The sequence below is a fragment of the Bubalus bubalis genome, chromosome 3 (assembly GCF_019923935.1).
Source record: "Bubalus bubalis isolate 160015118507 breed Murrah chromosome 3, NDDB_SH_1, whole genome shotgun sequence".
Lineage (NCBI taxonomy): Eukaryota > Metazoa > Chordata > Mammalia > Artiodactyla > Bovidae > Bubalus > Bubalus bubalis.
Window position 1 is genome coordinate 81,476,949 of NC_059159.1, and position 15,743 is coordinate 81,492,691.

Consider the following 15,743-nt stretch of genomic DNA (forward strand, 5'->3'; position numbering starts at 1 on the left):
CTGTCTCCTGAGAAACCTGTATGCAGGTCAAACAGCAACAGTTAGAACCCTGTATGGAAAAACTGATTGGTTCAAGATCAAAAAAGGAGTATCAAAGGGCTGTCTGCTGTCACCCTGTTTGTTTAATCTATATGCTAAGCACATCATGAGACATGCCAGGCTGGATAAGTTACAAGCTGGAATCAAGATAGACAGGAGAAACACCAACAACCTCAGATATGCTGATGATACCACTCTAATGGCAGAAAGCAAAGAGGAACTAAAGAGTCTCTTGATGAGGGTGAAGGAGGAGAATGAAAAATCCAGCTTAAGACCAAATATTAAAAAAAAAAAAAACTAAGATTATGGCATCCAGCCCCATTACTTCATGGCAAATGGAAGGGGAAAATGCAGAAGTAGTGACAGATTTCTTTTTCTTGGGATCCTAAATCACTGTGGATGGTGACTGCAGCCATAAATCAGAAGATAATTGCTTCTTGGCAGGAAAGCAATAACAAACCTAGACAGTGTGTTGAAAAGCAGAGACAGTACTCTACCGACAGCAGTCTGTATAGTCAAGGCCATGGTCTTCCCAGTGGTCATGTACAGTTGTGAGAGCTGGACCATAAAGAAGGCAGAGCACCAAAGAATTGATACCTTCAAATTGCGGTGCTGGAGACGACTTCTGAAAGTCCCTTGGACAGCAAGGAGATCAGACCAGTCAATCTTAAGGGAGATCAACCCTGAATATTTACTGGAAGAACTGATGCTGAAGCGGAGGTCTGGTAGTCTGGTCATTTGATGCAAACAGACGACTCATTGCAAAAGTCCCTGATGCTGGGGAAGATCAAGGGAACAAGGAGAAGAGGGCATCAGAGGATAAGACAGTTGGACGCCATCACTGATGCAATGAACATTAACTTGGGCAAACTCCGGGAGATGGTGAGGGACAGGGAGGCCTGGTGTGCTGCAGTCCATTGGATTGCAAACAGCTGGACATGACTAGGTGACTGAACAACAACAGTGTACAGCATTTGTAAACCTTTCAAATCCTGAATATGTAAACTTATAAAATAAATATATTTTGTACAGAGTTGGGACATCACCCAATATACATATGAGAATGAATCAGAAGTTATATATTAAAAATGTGGGGGGAATTCTATGATTCTGTAGTTATCATTCATTTATTAATGAGTTTATTCAGCAACTACTTATAGAATGGTTTCCTTGGACAAGGTATTATGGAAAGTATTGAGGAAAAGGAATAAAATTTTCCCTACCCTGTCATATTCTCCATTTTCATTAATAGGGATATTTAAAAGTAACTCTAAGTAAGAAGGCTGCAGTCCATTTAAAAGTAACTCTAAGTCAGAAGACTGCAGTCCATGGGGACTTTTCACTTTCATGCATTGGAGAAGGAAATGGCAACCCACTCTGGTGTTCTTGCCTGGAGAATCCCAGGGACAGGGGAGCCTGGGTGGGCTGCCGTCTATGGGGTCATACAAAGTTGGACACAACTGAAGTGACTTAGCAGCTAAGTAAGAAATATAAAGAATTAATAGAAATAGGTATTACTTTGGTATTTGTTATATATCTCCACTGTTACACTGCAAGTTTCACAAGGGCACAAGAGAACTTTTCCCATTTTATTTATTGCTAAATCTCCTGTTCATCGTATGCCAATAAAATGGACAACCTAGAAGAAACGAACAGATTCTTAAATAGGTACCATCTCCCAAGAGTGAACCAGGAAAAATAGAAAATGTAAACAAACCAATTACCAGTAGTGAAACAGAAGCAGTAATTAAAACACTCCCAACAAACAAAAGTTCAAGACCAGATAGAATTCTACAGAACACTAAGAGAAGAGTTAACACCTATCCTTCTCAAACTATTCCAAAACATTGCAGAGCAAGGCTTCATTCTATGAAGCCACCATCACCTTGATACCAAAACTAGGCAAAGGTATCATTTGTCTATGATGTGATCATCTCAATAGACACAGAAGATTTTGACACAATTCAAGAGCAATTGTTCATAAAAATTCTCCAGAAAGTAGACAGAGAGGGAACTATACCTCAATATAATAAAGGCCATATGTGCCAAACCCACAGCTAACATCACACTCAGTGGTGAAAAGCTAAAAGTATTTCCTCTAGGATCAGGAACAAGACAAGGATGCCCACTCTCACCATTCTTATTGAACACAGTATAGGAAGTCCTAGCCAAAGAAATCAGAGAAGAAAAAGAAATAAAAGGAATCAAATTGGAAGGGAAGAAGTAAAACTGTCACTGTTTGCAGATGACAGAATACTACACATAGAAAACCCTAAAGATGCCACCAGAAAACTACTAAAATTCCTCAATAGACTAGGTAAAGTTGCAGGACACAAAATTAATATACAAAAACCTGCTGCATTTCCATACACCAACAACACAGGTTAGAGAGGGAAATTAGGAAAACAATCCCATTTGCCACCACATCAAAAAGCATAAAAAACCTAGGACTAAACCTATCTAAGGAGGTAAAAGTTCTTTACTCAGACAACTGTAAGACAATGATGAGAGAAACTGACACAAACAGAAAGATATCCCATGCTCAGGGATTGAGGAAGTGATATTGTTAAAATGGTCATACTATCAAAGGCAATCTACAGCTTCAATGCAATCTCTATCAAAATACCAATGCATTTCTCACAGAATTAGAAAAAGTAATTTAAAAATGTGCATGGAAACAAAAAAGACACAGAATAGCCAAAACAGTCTTGAGAAAGAAGAATAGAGCTAAAGGAATCACACTCCCTGACTTTAGATTGTACTACAGAGCTACAGTAATCAAAACAGTTTGGTACTGGCACAAAAACAGACATATGGATCAATGGAACAGAATTGAGAGCCTAGAAATAAACCCATACCAAACACCTAAATTCTTGCCTAAGGAGGCAAGAATATACAATGAAAAAAAGACAGTCTCTTCAGCATGTGGGGTTGGGAAATTTGGACAGCCACATGGAAATCAATGAAGTTAGAATATACCCTCTCACCATAAACAAAAATAAACTCAGGATGGCTTAAAGACTTAAACATAAGACATGGCACCATAAAATTCCTAGAAGAGATCATAGGCATAACATTATCTGACATAAATTATACCAAATTTTTGTAGGTTAATTCTCTCAGGGCAATAAATGAATAAATGAGACCTAGTTAAATTTACAAACTTCCACACAGCCAAGGAAACCACTGATGAAACAAAAAGATGACCTAATTAATGGGAGAAAACATTTACAAATAATATGACTGACATATATAAACAGCTCATACAACTCAATATAAAAATAAAGCCACTACTTAATAAAGTCAGGAGACCTGAATAGATCTTTTCCAAAAATGGCACACAGATGGCCAATAGGAGCATGAAAAGATGATCAACATGGCTAATCATCAGAGAAACACAAGTCAAGACCATCATGAGATATCACCTCACCCCTGTCAGAATGTCTATCCTCAAAATGAACGCAAATAATAAATGTTGTTGTGGATGTGGAGAAAAGGGAAGCCTCCTATACTGTTGGTGGGAATGTAAACTGCTGCAACCACTGTAAAGAAACAGCATGGGGGTTTCTCAAAAAAAACTAAAAATAGAGCCACTATATGACCCGACAGTTTCATTTCTGAGTATGTGTCTGAAAAAGTAACAACACTAATTAGAAAAAAATACATGCACCCCAAAGTTCAGAGCAGCATTATTTATAATTGCCAAGATATGGAAACAACTTATATTTCTATCAACAGATGGATGCATAAAGATGTGTACACACACACATACACACATATACACACACAATGGAATTATGGTCAGTCATAAAAAATAAAATTTTGCTATTTGCAGCAACATGGAAAGACCTGAAGGGCATTGTACTAAGTGTAATAAGTCAGACAGAGAAACACAAATACTGTATGATATCACTAACATGTGGAATCTAAAAATTATAACAATCTAGTGAATATAACAAAACAGAAGCAGACTTATAGATACAGAAAAGTAGCCAGTATTAACAAGGGAAGAGAAAAGAGGGGAGAGGAGGAATATTGTGGTAGAGGATTAAGAACAGACTATCATATAGAACGTAGGCTACAAGGATACATTCTACAACAAAGAAATATAGTCAATATTTTATAATAGCTATAAATGGAGCATAACCTTTGGTAATTGGGAATCACTATATCGTACACCTGTAGCTTATATAATGGGCTTCCCTGGTGGCTGAGATGGTAAAAGAATCTGCCTGCAAATTGGGAGAACTGTGTTCAATCCCTAGATTGGGAAAATCCCTGGAGGAGGGTATGACAACCCACTCCAGTATTCTTGCCTGGAGAATTCCCAAGGACAGAAAAGCCTAGCAGACTACAGTCCATTGAGTCATAAAGAGTTGGACACAACTGAGTGACTAAGCACACAGCACAGCTTATATAATATTGCAAAGCAATGCTATATTATTTTTTATTTGCAATATAATATTATTTTTTAACTGAATGCAGAGTTCCAAAGAATAGCAAAGAGATAAGAAAGCCTTCCTCAGTAATCAGTGCAAAGAAATAGAGGAAAACAATAGAATAGGAAAGACTAGAGATCTCTTCAAGAAAATCAGAGACACCAAGGGAACAGTTCATGCAAAGATGGGCACAATAAAGGACAGAAATGGTATGGACCTAACAGAAGCAGAAGATATGAAGAGGTGGAAAGAATACACAGAACTATAAAAGAAAGATCTTCATGACCAAGATAACCATGATACTTCAATTAAAAATAGAAAAAAAAGAAAAGACAAGTATAGTGATAAAAATAATGCTACATAAAATTCACTATTTACTAGATGCCATCCAACTCTTTTTGATCCCATGGACCATAGGCTGCCAGTCTCCTCTGTCCATGGAATTCTTCAAGCAAAATTACTGGAGTGGGTTGCCCTTCAAATTCCTTGGTTTAAATTGCTAGTTGACATTGCCACTTACAGAATTTTGAGAGCATATGGGAATTAATTATTAAAGCATAGTGGTAAGCCTGGCAGACAAGGAAATGTATGAGTCATTCAGAGAAACACAAATATTTTAGGATACTGGAGAGAGTGTGCCTATGAGAAAGTGCGAGGATAAGCCTGAAACTATAGCTTAGCCACATTACAAAACATATGAAGCCTATACTAAAGATTCTGTGTGCTATCCCAGGGGAGATGCAGAGCTACTAAAGCATGTATTAGAGAAATAACATAAGGGGAGTCACATGTTTGTTGATTAAATAAATTCTTTTAAATATTATATTTTGGATAACATGTCAAAAATGTGGAGGAACAGATCTTTACTTATTTAAATGCAAGCATATTTATTTTAACTCAAATACAAATTTCTTTATCTCTCTTACTTGCTTAAATACTAATTTATTTAGCATAATGTTTTAAATATCAGATTGTATTGCCACAAAATCTGCACATATTTTCAAGAGCCTAAGATAACACAAATTAAATAATTTCTCCTATTAGAATGAAAGGAAAAAAACTCAGAAAATATGAATGAATACATGTTTACATTATATATCTCTTCTGGGAAATTCCTTATTGCCTTTTGATAGAACATTAAACTGAAGCCTACTATCAGATTTCTAAAATTTTTACATCTAATGGAACATACTAGTTTTCCTCAGAGAAGCATATTTTTTAATAATAAGACTTTATAAATCTATCCAGAAAGTTCATGTGCTATGTGCAAAAAATGGAAAATCATCTGGTGAATAGAAAAATTCATATCAATATTAAATAATTCATGATTCTGTTATACCCAGGCCTATAACATTTTGTAAAGTTAATTTTTCTGTTAGATGTATGTGTGTATGTATATATGTGTGTGTGTGTAAAGTTATATATATATATCTTTAATATATGTAAAGTTACATGTATATCTTTAATAAGGAAAAATATTTTAACTTTTAATAAGGAAAATATACCTTCCAATGAAATTTAATATCTCATAATTTTATTACTGTTATTCTTTGGTAAGTGAGGAATGTTTAGAACTACTAATTTCAATTGAAGATTTGGGAGAATGGCATTGAAACATGTAAAATATCATGTATGAAATGAGTTGCCAGTCCAGGTTCGATGCACGATACTGGATGCTTGGGGCTGGTGCACTGGGACAACCCAGAGGGATGGAATGGGGAGGGAGGAGGGAGGAGGGTTCAGGATGGGGAACACATGTATACCTGTGGCGGATTCATTTTGATATTTGGCAAAACTAATACAATTATGTAAAGTTTAAAAACAAAATAAAATTAAAAAAAAAAAAAAGAAAGGGATTGTCTTAGAATTTTATTTAATCAGTTTTGTTTAATTGGAACTACATTTCCTAGAATCTCCTACTCTGTACTGTTTTGGGTTACTGTGGGTTTAAAAAAAAAAAAAAGTGAAAATGTTAGTCACCCAATCGTGTCAGACTCTTTGTGACCGCGTGGACTGTAGCTCACCAGGTTCCTCTGTCGATGGAATTATCCAGGGAAGAATATTGGAAATATTCCCTTCTTCAGAGGATCTTCCAATCCAGGGAAGACAGCCAGGTCTCCTGCATTGCAGGCAGATTCTTCACCAACTGAGCCACCAGGGAATGTGGGTAAACAAGGTACAATTGTGAGGACAGGGAGGCAGAGTGAAGCGACACTCACCGCTGTCTACAGGGGCTGGTGCTTGATTATGGTGACATGCAGACACAGGGCGGCTGACAGACTCTAGCTGCCACTTGCTTCTTCTTCTCTGTTTCAGTTCAGTTCAGTTCAGTTCAGGCGCTCAGTCGTGTCCGACTCTTTGCGACCCCATGAATTGCAGCACGCCAGGCCTCCCTGTCCATCACCAACTCCAGGAGTTCACTCAGACTCATGTCCATCGAGTCGGTGATGCCATCCAGCCATCTCATCCTCTGTCGTCCCCTTCTCCTTCTGCCCCCATTCCTCCCAGAACCAGAGTCTTTTCCAATGAGTCAGCTTTTCGCATGAGGTGGCCAAAGTACTGGAGTTTCAGCTTCAGCATCATTCCCTCCAAAGAAATTCCGAGGCTGATCTCCTTCAGAATGGACTGGTTGGATCTCCTTGCAGTCCAAGGGACTCTCAAGAGTCTTCTCCAACACCACAGTTCAAAAACATCAATTCTTCAGCGCTCAGCCTTCTTAACAGTCCAACTCTCACATCCATACATGACCACTGGAAAAACCATAGCCTTGACTAAACGGACTTTGTTGTCAAAGTAATGTCTCTGCTTTTGAATATGCTATCTAAATTGGACATAACTTTCCTTCCAAGGAGTAAGCGTCTTTTAATTTCATGGCTGCAATCACCATCTGCAGTGATTTTGGAGCCCAAAAAGTAAAGTCTGACACTGTTTCCACTGTTTCCCCATCTATTTCCCATGAAGTGATGGGACCGGATGCCATGATCTTCGTTTTCTGAATGTTGAGCTTTAAGCCAACTTTTTCACTCTCCACTGTCACCTTCATCAAGAGGCTTTTTAGTTCCTCTTCACTTTCTGCCATAAGGGTGGTGTCATCTGCATATCTGAGGTGATTGATATTTCTCCCGTCAATCTTGATTCCAGCTTGTGTTTCTTCCAGTCCAGCATTTCTCATGATGTACTCTGCATGTAAGTTAAACAAGCAGGATGATAATATACAGCCTTGACGTACTCCTTTTCCTATTTGGAACCAGTCTGTTGTTCCATGTCCAGTTCTAATTGTTGCTTCCTGACCTGCATACAGATTTCTCAAGGGACAGGTCAGGTGGTTTGGTATTCCCATTTCTTTCAGAATTTTCCACAGTTTATTGTGATCCACACAGTCAAAGGCTTTGGCATAGTCAATAAAGCAGAAATAGATGTTTTTCTGGATCTCTCTTGCTTTTTCTATGATCCAGTGGATGTTGGCAATTTGATCTCTGGTTCCTCTGCCTTTTCTAAAACCAGCTTGAACATCAGGAAGTTCACGGTTCACGTATCTTGGAGAATTTTCAGCATTACTTTACTAGCATGTGAGATGAGTGCAATTGTGTGGTAGTTTGAGCATTCTTTGGCATTGCCTTTCTTTGGGATTGGAATGAAAACTGACCCTTTCCAGTCCTGTGGCCACTGCTGAGTTTTCCAAATTTGCTGGCATATTGAGTGCAGCACTTTCACAGCCTCATCTTTCAGGATTTGAAAGAGTTCAACTGGAATTCCATCACCTCCACTAGCTTTGTTCGTAGTGATGCCTTTTAAGGCCCACTTGACTTCACATTCCAGGATGTCTGGCTCTAGATGAGTGACCACACCATCGTGATTATCTGGGTCATGAAGATCTTTTTTGTACAGTTCTTCTGTGTATTCTTGCCACCTCTTCTTAATATCTTCTGCTTCTGTTAGGTCCATACCATTTCTGTCAAACTACTGACCTTGCTCACCAGTAAAGGGCCAAGGTCCATGACAAGATGCTTTGCAGAGGATTCTCAGACTTCACTCAGATTTCTCCACCACCTTCTCCTTTGCAGGCCCATTTGGCCTGTCAGATTCACTGCCTGGGCCCCTTGGTCTTCCTCCTATCTCTGTAAGACTAACTTATAACTAGTTTGTTTATGCTACTGCTACTGTTAAGTCACTTCAGTCATGTCCGACTCTGTGCAGCCCCATAGACAGCAGCTCACCAGGCTCCCCCATCCCTGGGATTCTCCAGGCAAGAACACTGGAGTGGGTTGCCATTTCCTTCTCCAATGCATGCAAGTGAAAGTGAAGTTGCTCAGTCGTATCTGACTCTTAGAGACCCCATGGACTGCAGCCTTCCAGGCTCCTCCGTCCATGGGATTTTCCAGGCAAGAGTACTGGAGTGGGGTGCCATTGCCTTCTCCTAGTATGTTTATACATTTGTGTAAAATTTAACAACTATCTGATAACAGCTAATGGTTCTACCTCCCTGAACAAGATGAACACTGAAACTATGTTATTTTATTTTTTCCATAACCCATTAGTTGGAAGAATTTAGGGAGGAAAATTTAAGAACTACTGAAGGTAAATAGATAAAGCTAAAAAAATATTAGCTCATCAGTTTAGTCAGTTTTAACCTCTCACATCCCAGCATGCCTTTGGGGATTCTTATCAAATTTAGCAGAATTGATTGGTAATTTTATTGTTTTTCTTAAATATTGAACTTACAGTGTGTATATGTCATCATGTTGAAATTGTCATGCAAATTCAACCAAGGTTTTATTTGCATACTTTTAAATCTCATTAGCCTTCGAGACATCCTATTTGGTCCACCTTTGTCTTTTCAACTTCATTCTCAAATATTTATATCTTTTTAATCAATTCCCTCCACAAACAGCCAGTGGGATGGGAAAAGGTGGAAGATTAAATAATTGTTTTTAGAAATAATTTTTTCCATAGACAGCAATATATGTCCATTTTTATAAGCCATAAACTCATCAGAAAGGCATATCTTTCTGTAAAAGGGTTAATGATTCAACTTCCATGCCTCAAATATAAATTTTAAATTTGTAGTGCAGACATTAGTAATGACATTATTTTAAACTTATTTTCCAGCGTTTTGATTAAAAAGGTGCTCACTGAGATAGTTCCAGCACAATGGAGCACCATTCTGTCTTAAGTGGTAAAAAATAGTTCTCCAACTACAATCCCTTCCCCATCTTACTTCCCCTGAGAGGGCAACAGGGAGGAAGGCCAGGGGTCTCCAAAGGGACTAAATAGGTTGCAAGTGTCAGACATTTTTTTCTCTGTCTCTTAAGTGGCAGGAGGAAACAAACTACAAGTGTTAACATTTTTTTCCCCTTCTCTATACGAATTTAAAAAGGTTTCTCTTAAAATTCTGTGTTGCCATGAAGACACCTGACTCCACCTGAACTTAACTTTTCTCAAACCTTGAGCTAACCAATGCATTTTTCTTATGGAAATGTTTATCTTAAGCTATGTTAATGAACTATGCATTTACCCTAGACTCTTGTCTTCAAGTAGGTTCCCCCTAACAATCAGAAACTTAAGAAACCAGTATGTTTTACTCATGCAAATGTCCTCTTAAGCTATGCTACTGAGACTTGTATTTGCTTGGAAATCTGCCTTTCTTCAAGATTCATGTCAATCATTTTATGGCCTGGGACAACTCACATTGTGCCAATGTTATCTCAAAATGCATGTTTTGGGTGAGGGGCCTGGTGCCATTCTCTGAGTTTTGAGACATTTCCTTTCTCCAATCAGCAGACTGCTGGTAGCTATATAACATCTGGCTAAAGACTAGCAAGGAGGCACTCTTTCTGCCCCCTTCTGATATCTGTGTCAGAAGCTTTCTCTATCTCTTTTATACTTTAATAAAACTTTATTACACAAAAGCTCTGAGTGATCAAGCCTCATCTCTGGCCCCAGATTGAATTCTTCTCCAGAGGCCAAGAATCCTGGCATCTTCCGTGGTTCTGTTAGGGGAACACATTGATTGAAAACCACCCACCCTGGCCAGGCACCATAGTAACTGTTTGCATGAGTTGGTTTATGACAGGAGATCCTGATAAGGAATACGAAACTAATAAGCCACCACCAACCGGAAGAGTTTGGGAAAAGTCTAAAGGAGACACTGCCTGTCCGTGCACTTCCCAGAATCCCTCTCACTAGCATCCATCTTGGCTGAGCGATGCGTGCACCACCAGGAAAGACTCTGAATTAGAATGATTGGCCAAAGACCACACGGAAACTAATCTCATCACATAAAACCCGAGACTGTGAGCCACGTGGCAGAGATGTTCTCCTGGGTTCTCTTGCCCTACTGCTCTCCACCTGGGTGCCCTTTCCCAATAAAATCTCTTGCTTTGTCAGCAGATGTGTCTCCTCGGACAATTCATTTCCAAGTGTTAGACAAGAGCCTGGAAGGGGTTCCCCCTTCCTTCAACAGTTCAGGAGCAACCTTTCATTTCCAAGAAAGCTTTTTGCTGGCAGTGGATTGGTTGCCAATAAGACTAATTTTTCCTTAGAGGAAAATGCTAGTAGCTGAAGTGGATTAGGTACTGTCTTGAATCAGCTGAAAAATACAAAAGTTGACTCTGGGACCCAACACTGATTCATTAATTTTGCAGGGGCCTACAGTGCTTATAGTTCAGAAATGGACCATTGGATTTTGGTAGAAGTAAAGTTAAATCCTCTCTGGAATAAAGTTTCCTTAATTTAATCCCTTTTATATTCACAGAAATTAGGGTCAAGGAATGAGTTCACAGCCCAGGGCCAATAAAGACATTGGAAAACAAGCATGAAAAGCAAATAACTGATTTTGATCTTGAAGGACTACAGATTTTGATATTATCAAACATATAATATAAAACAACTATGTAAGAAATATTTAAAGAATAAATGCAACTAGAAAAATTGCAACAAAGGGGCATCAGAATTGAAACAGAAAGATCTGAAAACAAATTATAAACAAAGACTTTTTAGATGCAAAATAAATTCCTTGAAAAAAAAAAAAAGCCAATGTACATTAATCTGCAGATAGTAAACAACTGAAGAAAGAATAAGAAAGCTGGAAAATATATCTGAAGAAATCACCCAGATTTAAGTAATTCCCTGAAAAGGAGATGACAATTAGGAAATAATCAAAAGATATAGGGGACAGAAGGAAAATGTAGAGTATAAATTTAATTTGTGTTGTACCGGAAGAAAATTTTAAAAATGAATTGAGAAAAAATAGCTACAAATTTCCTAGTCCTGACAGAAATGGTAATATAAATTCATGAAATACATGAATATGTATTAAAATTGGCACAAATAAAAAATTAGTCAAGTCCAAATTCATTACACTGAAGCTTCAGAACAAAGTAAAAGAGCCTTAAAAATGGATATAGAGAAAACACAGATCATTTATAAAGGAGCAACAATTGAAAGACAGCATTTTTTTTTTAGCATCAATAAATGATACCAAAAGAAAGTAGAAAATATTACCAAGATGTTGTGAAAAGTAAATATCAACCTAGAATTGTGTATCTAATAAAACTATCCTTCAAAAAAAATGTGTGGAAATAAACAGAATTTACATTTACTAAATTCCATAATTAAGAACTTTGAAAATACCAAAAATTAAAATAATATACATCTATGATAATGTACAGATTGGGTATGAACTGTACAACTTCTTTAGAAAGTTTTGTCTACTCCCATACCACCCTGAATGTGCCCAATCTCATCTGATATCAGAAGCTAAGCAGGGTCAGGCCTGGCTAGTACTTGAATGGGAAAAAATTTTATTATTACATTATACCTATTCACTTTTCAGTTTTTAAATGTTTTACCCAGTTGTTGTATTATAGATATCAACGTTATTTGAGTGCATACTGGATTACAGAAAAACAGTAACTAACCTTTCCAATGGGAAGCAGCATTCTTGTCTTCACTCTTCCACCAAATATATACTTAATAGAATCTACACAATGGCAAACAAGTCCCAACTCTAACTTTACCTTCATTAGACATCATTGGAGCATTTCAGCATCTATAAAATGGTAGTAAAATATCTGTCTTGCCGACATAATTGGATTGCAAAGTGAGATTTTAAGTGAGTTACTCAATACAATATAAAGCATGGTATAGCATAACTTACAGAGAAGGCAATGGCACCCCACTCCAGTACTCTTGCCTGGAAAATCCCATGGACGGAGGAGCCTGGTAGGCTGCAGTCCATTGGGTCCCTAGGAGTCGGACACGACTGAGCGACTTCACTTTCACTTTTCCCTTTCATGCACTGGAGAAGGAAATGGCAACCCCCTCCAGTGTCCTTGCCTGGAGAATCCCAGGGACGGGGGAGCCTGGTGGGCTGCCGTCTATGGGGTCGCACAGAGTCGGACACAACTGAAGTGACTTAGCAGCAGCAGCAGCATAACTTACAATACTACTATATGAATATTTAACACTTTGAACTGAAATAAACCACTTTCTTTGGTAATAAGATACTACATATATTTGTAGATGGTAGTCTTCTTCATATCTGAACTCAGAACATGGTCAACTTGCTGGGATAGGGCCTATCATACTTAGAACCCAGGAAAGATGTGTGTGATTACCATTTGTATTGGAATCTACAAGGTCAAATTAAAAGGCTACTTCAGTAATAATTCAAAGCCATAAAGAGACAGATATTTTCAATTCTTGTAAATAAAAAAGGAACTCTGTGGCCAAAGTGTCAACCAACTTGATAGAGCAATTATTCTCTTGGGCGAAAAGTGCTATTACAGGTGAGAAACAAACTTTTAGTCGATGACTAATGGATTGATTTATGCCAAACTATTAGAGTGATATAAACAAGCCTGTGGGGTGATTTTCCATAAATGATACATATTACCTTGATGTGTTGAGAAGCAATTGGTGTGAGGTCCTGTCACAGTGCAGCATAGGTGTTCTGGAGTCAGAAAAGATCCAGGTTCAAAACTGATGTTTACCTCTTAACAATATTGAGATTTAGGGCCAAGCACTCAAACTCCATCTTCTTCATGTTCTCCATCCATCAACGTGGAAGTAATAACCATGCTACTTCTTTGGGTTTCTGTGAAGATAAATAAGAAAGAGCAAGAAAAATAATTAATTAGGTGCTTGGAATATTGGAGTTTAATGATCATTAGCACAGGGTTTGGAGCCAGATGGCCTCTATTTGAATGTGGCATTGGAGCTTACCAGATGTGTGTGGCCCTTGGCAATTTGCTCAACCACTCTTTGGTTCTATTTCTTAAATTATAAAAATAGCAAGGGTAATGACTGTACCTACTTCATGAAGATTAAGCTAATTAATATTTTAAAGTGTTTAAAACAGTACTATAGTACATAGTAAGGGCTCTAAGTTTTTAATAAGATGAAAATGCAATGAACAATGTTTACTGTTGGCAAAACCAGATTAATACATTTTTTAATATTTTCCCTAGTTCTTGGGGCTAATAGTTGAGGTTGATTTACATATGGCATAGCTCCTACTCAGAAAATCAAATTGTTCAGGTAATAGTCTATGAGAAATAAAGGGAAGAAATTTCTACAAAGCTGAAACCAAACGCTCTAGTCTAGCTGTGAATAATCACAGCTGGCTCGCCTTAAAAGGTTAGAGGATTAGAATGTTAATAATTTTGTATTTCTTAAGCAAATATGTTCAAACATACAACGTGCAGCTGTTCCCATGGAAGAATGAGCCAGCGACAAGTTTCATCAGTTAAAAGGAAAGCTATTTTTGGTCAAATGAGAGCTCAAAAAAGTGTTATTTTTGAAATGCTTTTTAATGACAGAAAACATAAATATTTTTTGCAGCTCTTTAATTCAGAAAACAACTTGCATAATGCTTTTGAACTTGAGAAGTGTAGATAAAAGCTTACTCCAAATCCTAGAAGTATAAATTCTTAGGAAATTCTAATGACAAAAATGTATAGGTTGTATCATGGAGGAAGTTGAGTTCCATATACATAGGAAAAACGAATTAATTTAAAGCTATGCTTCTTAATCTTTTTTTTTCCCCATTATTGCCCCCTTAAATACCTTTTTAGGACAGCTTTTTCTAATTGCCTTTCACATGTAACTTTGATACCATGAATACAATATACATATGCCTATATACATAATTTCCGCCCCCCCCCACAGGGAACCAATTGTATTTCCACTGGGGACAATATCACCCATCTCCTTTGAGAATTAGTGGCTTAAAGTGATAATTTACAAAGGGAGTGTCTTTGTTTCTGGTCTTTGTATGGGAAAAGTGCCATTGTTATTCAGTGTATAGGCTGCAGTCCATGGGGTCACAAAGAGTCAGACACGACTGAGCGACTTCACTTTGAATTTTCACTTTCATGCATTGGAGAAGGAAATGGCAACCCACTCCAGTGTTCTTGCCTGGAGAATCCCGGGAGCCAGGAGCCTGGTAGGCTGCCATCTATGGGGTTGCACAGAGTCGGACACGACTGAAGTGACTTAGCAGCAGAAGTCATGTCCAACTCTTAAACCCCATTGAATGTAGCATGCCAGGCTCCTCTGTCCTTCACTATCTCCTGGATTTTGCTCAAATTCATGTCCTTTAAGTCAGTGACACTATCTAACCATCTCATCCCCTGCAGCCTCCTCCTCCTTTTTTTTGCCTTCAGTCTTTCCCAGTATCAGGGTCTTTTCCCATGAGTGGGCTCTTTACATCAAGTGGGCAAAGTATTGGAGCTTCAGATTCAGAATCAGTCCTTCCAATGAGTATTCAGGATTCATTTCCCTTAGGTTTCACTATTTTGATCGCCTTGCAGCCCAAGGGATTCTCAAGAGTCTTCTCTGCTTCATGTAACTCTCTTCACCAGGTTCCTTATTTAATATTGTTCCTATTTTGTCTACTTGTTTGGTTTGTTTTATTTTGCTTGGTTTTATTTATTTAGTATCAGGAAACCTATTTTAGACTTTCTAGCTGCAAGTATGGGAGTCTATGTTTAATAGAGCATGGACAAAAGTTTTAATGTGTTTAAATAAATTCTTTATTATACTTTCCATATTTTTTTCATTCAACTGCCTTATATAAAAGAGGCATAAGTTATGAGGGGAAGCCCCCAGGTGGCATAGTGGTAGAGAATCCACCTGCTAACCAGGAGTTCGGGAAGACCCCCTGGAGAAGGAAATGGCAATCCACTCCAGTATTCTCTCCTGGGAAATCCTATGGAGAGAGGAACCTGTACAGCTGGTTCCTCAACAGCTACAATCTATGGG

At 38.0% G+C, this 15,743-nt stretch overlaps 1 long non-coding RNA gene across 1 annotated transcript in view; it reads right to left on the reverse strand.

Annotated features, from left to right (window-relative positions):
- Positions 1–658: 658 nt before the first annotated feature.
- The window catches only part of LOC123465587, a 280,300-nt gene continuing 265,215 nt past the window's right edge, over positions 659–15,743 (reverse strand). Inside the window, exons 4-5 of the long non-coding RNA XR_006640854.1 lie at positions 13,375–13,575; positions 659–816 (exon numbers count right to left, since the gene is read on the reverse strand). This is a non-coding gene — a long non-coding RNA (uncharacterized LOC123465587). The remainder of the gene's footprint in view (positions 817–13,374; positions 13,576–15,743) is intronic.